We start from the raw sequence: 7,799 nt of genomic DNA, 5'->3' as shown, positions 1-7,799 counted from the left end.
TCAAGGTACAACACAAAACAGGAACAAGTTTTGTGTTGGAGGGAATGCAATAATGTTATCGATGATAGCCCAAATCATCGAGAGCAAAGGATGCTATTTCTCATCAAGAATTCAAAAGATATCTTGGAAGACCTCAGAATGTTGATGATGATCACGACACATTTGTCGAGAGGTTTTGAGAAGATGTAACTGATCGGCGATGACATCAAGTCAACGGAATGATGAAGCAAAAATTTATTGGAACCATGGGTACGACACAAACTCGAAATCAAGCTTGCTACGATATGACGAGGAAGATCGATTGTAAGATTAGCTCACCGTCGAAATTTGTGCTCCGGGAAAAAGGACCCGATAGCATAGTTAAAATTTAGCACAATAATGATATAGCCAATCAGGCAAGGAATGACGTGATCAAGTACAAACTCGCAGGTAAAGAAGATTGCTAAGAGTTGTTTAATCGCGACACGGACTCGATTCAGTTACTGATGTCCTTGAGTGGTTAATAACTCGAAGCCCGTGAAAAACTGTAATCAGTGAGAATGTAGTAATTGATGAAGAACTCATAAGAAGTTATGTAGTTCCAAGATAATCTCGAGATACCAGGAGGGTAATACTCGATGACGAATCAAAGTAGAGGTTGGACTGGGGTATTGCTCTGCAAAAGACAAGTACTTAAACTTGCACGGGAAATGGTATTTAAGGGAGAACATGGTCGGAACCACGATTGCAAAAGGTCAGATCCCAGATATAAGATGAACTTATACCAAAGGAATAATTAATTTAAGAGAAGCTTTAATGATAAGATCTACATCGTGTCCATGGGCATGAACACAAAGTTCAAGGTCGACTCCCACTTCTCCAATGCATGACCATTCATTCACTGCTCTACTAAAAATGATTTGAGTGTGAAATCGTAACTGCTAAATTATCAGAGGAATATGACCCGCAAAAACATTCGGGTTCACACATTAAGGAAGGCATAGGTTCACCCCGTCAGGGTATCATGGAAACATATACCACAAGCTTCAATAGTAAATACCACCAGCTCGAAAGTAGAGCATAGTTGGCCAATCACAGAATAGGATTTCCAATGGCATTATGTATGAGGGAAAGAACTTCTCGAGGTTTTTGTATACAAGGGACACTGTCGGATGAAAATTCAACAAAGGATCTGACGGTCCATAACGGAGCTGATGTGAGCATTAGCACACCACCAGTGGAAGAAACAATGCAAATGCATTTAATTATAAAAACAACTGACTAAACCAAAGCTCAAAGGAAAAGGAATTATGATTTCCAAATCAAGGGATCAGAAACCCACACTCTCATTAAGAATGGATAACTTGAATAGACTTAGGGGTACAATCGACAACAATTTGATTGGTCGATAACCAGCTCATGAGGATTGCGAGCATTCACAACATTTTGAATCAACGGACTCAAAATGATAATGACAAGGGATTCCCATAAGATTGTGAGACTTATGGGATTAACCATAATGCAAGCAAGCAAGAATTTCAAGAGCAATAGGCAGCTCAGGATTTTCGGAAGTTCAAATAGTATTTCGAAGACTTTGGTGAATTACTTGAATCAACTGGGGATGTGCGGATACTCGATAAGTGCGAGAAATTATTCGTAGGGGTATTCAGGTGGCAAAGAACTGCAAGGCAGTAGGCACAAAGTATTCTCGGGGTACCTTGTAATAACAAGATCGACTCTGAATAAAAGTAAGAACGACATGTGTAAGTATTTATCCATAGGGATATTTCGGTGGTAGGGAATTGCAAAAGCAACAGGCACAAGGTCTCAAGAGAATATCAGAGGGTATTGTCAGAATCTTTTGTTGAAGCAGTCGATCATCCGTAATTAAAGGGCTCTCCGGCAGGAAGTGGTAACGAGAACCTAGAGTTAGATTTTAGCAAAATCATTTAACCCGAATAGAAGAGATGTCAGAATCCCAGAGTATAGGTCAAGGAGTAAAAGATCCTACTACCACCCGATGGCGACGTGTGCCCGTAAGACACACAGCCATGTTAGTAAAAGTTTTGCAATGTCTAGACTCGACTTCGGCCAAGGAGTGTGGAAGGGGGATTCCTACAGGAAGTCGGCTCTGATACCAACTTGTGACGCCCCCGATTCAATCGTACACTAATCATGCACGCAAATGTGTACGATCAAGATCAGGGACTCACGGGAAGATATCACAACACAACTCTACAAACAAAATAAGGCATACAAGCATCATAATACAAGCCAGGGGCCTCGGGGGCTCGAATACAAGTGCTCGATCATAGACGAGTCAGCGGAAGCAACAATATCTGAGTGCAGACATAAGTTAAACAAGTTTGCCTTAAGAAGGCTAGCACAAACTGGGATACAGATCGAAAGAGGCGCAGGCCTCCTGCCTGGGATCCTCCTAAACTACTCTTGGTCGCCGTCAGTGGGCTGCACATAGTAGTAGGCACCTCCCGAGTAGTAGTAGTAGTAGTAGTAGTAGTAGTAGTAGTAGTAGTAGTAGTAGTAGTAGTAGTAGTAGTAGTAGTCGACGGTGGCGTCTGGCTCCTGGGCTCCATCGTCTGGTTGCAGCAATCGAGTAGAGAGATGGGGAAAGGGGAAAAAACAACCGTGAGTACTCATCCAAAGTACTCGCAAGCAAGGAGCTACACTACATATGCATGGATATATGTGTAAAGGGCCATATCAATGGGCTGAACAGCAGAAAGCCAGAATAAGAGGGGGATAGCTAATCCTGTCGAAGACTACGCTTCTGGCAGCCTCCGTCTTGCAGCATATAGAAGAGAGTAGACTGAAGTCCTCCAAGTAGCATCGCATAGCATAATCCTAACCGATGATCCTCTCCTCGTCGCCCTGTGAGAGAGCGACCACCGGTTGTATCTGGCACTTAGAAGGGTGTGTTTTATTAAGTATCTGGTTCTAGTTGTCATAAGGTCAAGGTACAACTCCAAGTTGTCCTGTTACCGAAGATCACGGCTATTCGAATAGATTAACTTCCCTGTAGGGGTGCACCACATAACCCAACACGCTCGATCCCATTTGGCCGGACATACTTTCCTGGGTCATGCCCGGCCTCGGAAGATCAACACGTCGTAGCCCTACATAGGCACAACAGAGAGGTCAGCACGCCGGTCTAAATCCTATGGTGCAGGGGTCTAGGCCCATCGCCCATTGCACACCTGCACGTTGCGTACGCGGCCGGAGAGCAGACCTAGCAACCTCCATTACAAAGGAAGTTGCGTTACGCGGTCCAACCCGGCGCGCGCCGCTCAGTCGCTCACGTCATGAAGGCTTCGGCTGATACCATGACGTCGAGTGCCCATAATTGTCCCCGCGTAGATGGTTAGTGCGTATAGGCCAGTAGCCAGACTCAGATCAAATACCAAGATCTCGTTAAGCGTGTTATTCTGAAATAACCACGGACGCTGACCAAGGCCAGGCCCACCACTCTCCTAGGTGGTCCCAACCTGCCCTATCGCTCCGCCATAAAGTAATAGTCGGGGGCCTTCGGGAACTCAGGCCCACCTCTACCGGGATGGAGCCACCTGCCCCTTCAGCCCCCAACATCGGAATCACTCGCGGGTACTCCTACGAGCCGACCCGACTTTAATCACCAAAAGTATCATATATTATGTATAAGTATATACCCGTGACCACCTCCCAAGTGATCACGGCCCGATAGTATAGCATGGCAGACAGACAAGAATGTAGGGCCATTGATGATAAACTAGCATCATATACTAAGCATTAGGATTGCAGGCAAGGTATCAACAGTTGTAGCAACAATGACAGGCTATGCATCAGAATAGGATTAACGGAAAGTAGTAACAGGCTACACTACTCTAATGCAAGCAGTATAGAGGAGAGTAGGCAATATTTGGTGATCAAGGGGGGGCTTGCCTAGTTGCTTTGGCAAGAGAGAGGGGTCGTCAACTTCGTAGTCGTAGTGGGTAGCAGCGGCGTCGGTCTCGGTGTCTAGCAAGAGAAGAGGGGGAAGAAACAATAAATATTTAAGCAAACAGGTGCATAGAGATGCATGACATGACAAGTATCGATGCTAGGGGTGCCCTAACGCGGTATGAGGTGATACCGGTGAAGGGGGGAAACATCCGGGAAAGTATCCCCGGTGTTTCGCGTTTTCGGGCAAAGGAGCTGGAGGGGGAAAGTTGCAAGTTTGATATATTAGGGGTGTGTGGCGGACGAGCGGGCTGCGTATCCGGGTTCGTCTCGTCGTTCTGAGCAACTTTCATGTTGAAAATAATTTAATCCGAGTTACGAATTAAAATATATGATTTTGTAAATATTTTATTAATTTTTGGAATTTAATTAATTGTTTAATTTAATTCGAAAATGGATTTATGACATCAGCATGATGTCATGCTGATGGCAGTCAACAGGGGTTGACTGGTCAACCTGACTAGTGGGTCCCACTGGTCAGAGACACATGTTAATTATCGAAATTTAATTAATCCAATCAGAATTAATTAGGGGTGGGCCCCACTGTCATTGACTGATTAATTTATTAACTAACAATTTAATTAGTTTAGTTAATTGATTGGTTTAATTAATCAAAATTAATTAAGTTAATTATTTCTTTAATTAATTAATTAATTTTTATTTTTATTTTTATTTACGTTCTAGGGCATGGGCCCCATGTGTCATAGGCACACGGGGCCTTATCGAGCTATTGGGCAAACGGGCAGCAGGCGAAGCCGCAGCCTACCCTGGTAGCGAGGCAAGGCCGCGCCGGCGCTGGTTTCGGGCGTGGGCGCCGGCGGCCATGGCCAGAAGATGGCGGGGTCGGGCGCGCCCGGCGGAGGGCGGCGTCGGCGGTCAGTTGTGGCGGGACAGAGCGGCCGGCGCGTGCAGCATGCGGGCGAGGCAGACCACAGTGGGGAAGCGGGCAGCAGAGCGAAGCAGGGCAGGCGGAGCAGCGGCAAGGGCGACGAGAGCGGGGCAGCCAGGGGAGGGCACGGCCGGGACGAGCTGCCGGCATCCAGCCGCAGCTCGCAGCAGGGAGCGGGGGAAGAGGGGAAAACGCAGCGGCGGGGCTCGCGTGCGAGCGGTGAGGTCACGAGGCGCGGGCGGTGGTTGCGGGGCGTGCCCCGGGCGCGTCGAGGAGCGGGCGTGCGCGAGCGATCGCAAGGCCGGGAGCGGCCAGCGCGGGGTGATGCGGGCACGTGTACGGGAGTGGACGAGGGGTGCGGTGCGACGAGCGGGGCGGCGTGAGGAGCAGGGAGCCGCGGGCGAGGAGGGGGTGCGTCAGAGTTGCAGCGCTGGTGGGGAGCAGCGCCGGGTGCGGGCGTGCGCAGGCGAGGGAAGCGCGCGCTGCGGGTGAAGGCAGAGAAGGAGGAGGCCCTCACAGGGGGTGTAGGGCAAGCGGCAATGGGGGACGAGGAGGGTGACGGGGACGATTCGGCGAGGCGGCGACGACGTAGAGGACGACGGGGAAGCGCTCTGGCGACGGCGTCCAACGGCGACGGAGTGGCGACGGCGAGCGATGGGGCGCGGCGTCGGGGTCGAAGAGATGGGGGGAGTGGGGCGCTGGCGTCGCGAGAGGGGGGGCAGTTCGTCGTGAGCCCCGATCCGATCTGAATCGGGGGAGGAGGGGGGCGAGTCGTGGGGAGGGGAGTGGGGAGTGGGTAGGTTAGGGTTTCCCCCTAGTGGGGTTAGTAGAGGGGTTAGGTGGGCTGGCCTGGTGGCCCGTTTGGGCCGAACGGCCCAGGGGAGGGGCATCATCTATGTTTGTTTGTTTTTTTTTATTTGTTTGTTTTCTGTTTTTATTACTTTTCTATTTTATTTTAGCTACACTCTAATTTTAGTTTAATAAAATTTGACAATAGCTTCAAAAATAGTGTTTCAAAATAACCCACTACCCTAAAAAGTTCTACCTCAAAAATAAATAGTTTATCATTTTATAAAATATCAAAGGCACTTAAATAATGTTTTTGCTACCATTTAAATCTTTTTAGTGCATTTATTCATTATATAAAAAAAGTGGATTCTTCATCATAATCTACTATGCATTAACGGGCTCAACAAGAATATTTTGTTTTTAATATTTGAAAACTTTTGATGTTTGCCTTTATTTCAAATTTGAATTTGAACTCGGTTTGGATCAAAGTGAGGTTTAGAAATTTAATTGGGATGACATGGCACCATTTGTGTGTGGTTACTGTAGCTTAACTACCGGGGCGTTACAGGTGCCGGGCGAGCCACTCGTCGCGGATGTTATGCTTGAAAGCTGCTAGGGCCTCTGCATCCGGACAGTCGACGATTTGATTTTTCTTGGTCAGGAACCGTGTCCAGAATTGCCTGGCCGATTCCTCTGGCTGCTGAACTATGTGGCTCAAGTCATCGGCATCTGGTGGTCGCACGTAAGTGCCCTGGAAGTTGTCGAGGAATGCGGCTTGCAGATCCTCCCAGCAGCCAATGGACTCTGCTGGCAGGCTGTTAAGCCAATGCCGAGCTGGTCCTTTAAGCTTAAGTGGGAGGTATTTGATGGCGTGTAGATCGTCGCCACGGGCCATGTGGATATGTAGGAGATAGTCCTCAATCCATACCGCAGGATCCGTCGTACCATCATATGATTCGATATTTACGGGTTTGAAACCCTCTGAGATTTGATGATCCATTACTTCATCTGTGAAGCATAGCGGGTGTGCGGCGCCTCTGTATTGGGCTATATCACAACGCAGCTCGAATGAGTCTTGTCTGCTGTGTTCGGCCCGGCCGGATTTACTTTTACTGTATCCGGCATGACGGTTATCGTCTCGTGTAGTGGGGCGCCCTCGCGGTCCGTAGATCGATCTTGCTTGCTTTGCCTTGTCCTCCAATACGTCTCGCACGTCTGGCGCATTTCCCCGTGCCTTGGTATTTGAGTGACGCCAGGGTGCGGCTTGAGTTTTGGGCCGAGAGGCCTCTCTGTCGTGGCCACGAGGTGGCCGATCAGCCGCGTCATACGCTGGAGATGTAGGTTTTAATGCTTCTTCCTCTAATCGGGGTAGCAGCCTGCGCTTTGGGTAGCTCTTGGAGGGGCGTTCGAGTTCATATTCCTCGGCCGCAAGGACTTCAGTCCATCTGTCGGCTAGCAAGTCTTGATCAGCTCTAAGCTACTGTTGCTTTTTCTTAAGGCTATTTGTTGTGGCCATAAGCCGGCGCTTGAAGCGCTCTTGCTCAACGGGATCCTCAGGCACGACAAATTTGTCGTCGTCGAGGCTTGCCTCGTCTTCGGAGGGAGGCATGTAATTATCATCCTCTTCCTCTTTATCTGTCGCTCTCTCAGGAGGGCTGGCTTCTCCATCCTCCTGCGCTGAATCTTGCTGGAGGGGGTTGTCGTTGTCTTCGGCACTATCCGGAGTGTTATTATCTCCTATGCCAGTATCACTGCTTTTGCTTTGGCGGTATTTAGAGCGGCGCCGCTGACGTCGGCGCTTAGGTTGCTTCTTGGAAGGGTCATCCCCTGTTGTTCCGTCGCCATTGCCTTCTTTGGGTGTATCCACCATGTATATGTCATATGATGAGGTGGCTGTCCAGTGCCCTGTGGGCAGTGGTTCCTGTTCCTCTCCTGCATCGTCGTCCATGCCGTCGATGTCTTCGGAGTTGAAGTCGAGCATGTCGGTTAAATCATCGACGGTGGCTACTAAGTGGGTGGTGGGTGGGCGGCGAATTTCTTCATTGTCCGCATCCCAATCCTGCTGAACATAGTTCGGCTAGGACTCTCCTGACAAGGAGAGAGAACTTAGAGAGTTCAGTATGTCGCCGAAGGGCGAATGTTGAAAGAT

This window comes from Triticum urartu, chromosome 2 (assembly GCF_003073215.2).
Source record: "Triticum urartu cultivar G1812 chromosome 2, Tu2.1, whole genome shotgun sequence".
In the NCBI taxonomy this organism is placed as follows: domain Eukaryota; kingdom Viridiplantae; phylum Streptophyta; class Magnoliopsida; order Poales; family Poaceae; genus Triticum; species Triticum urartu.
This window is presented reverse-complemented; position numbering follows the sequence as displayed.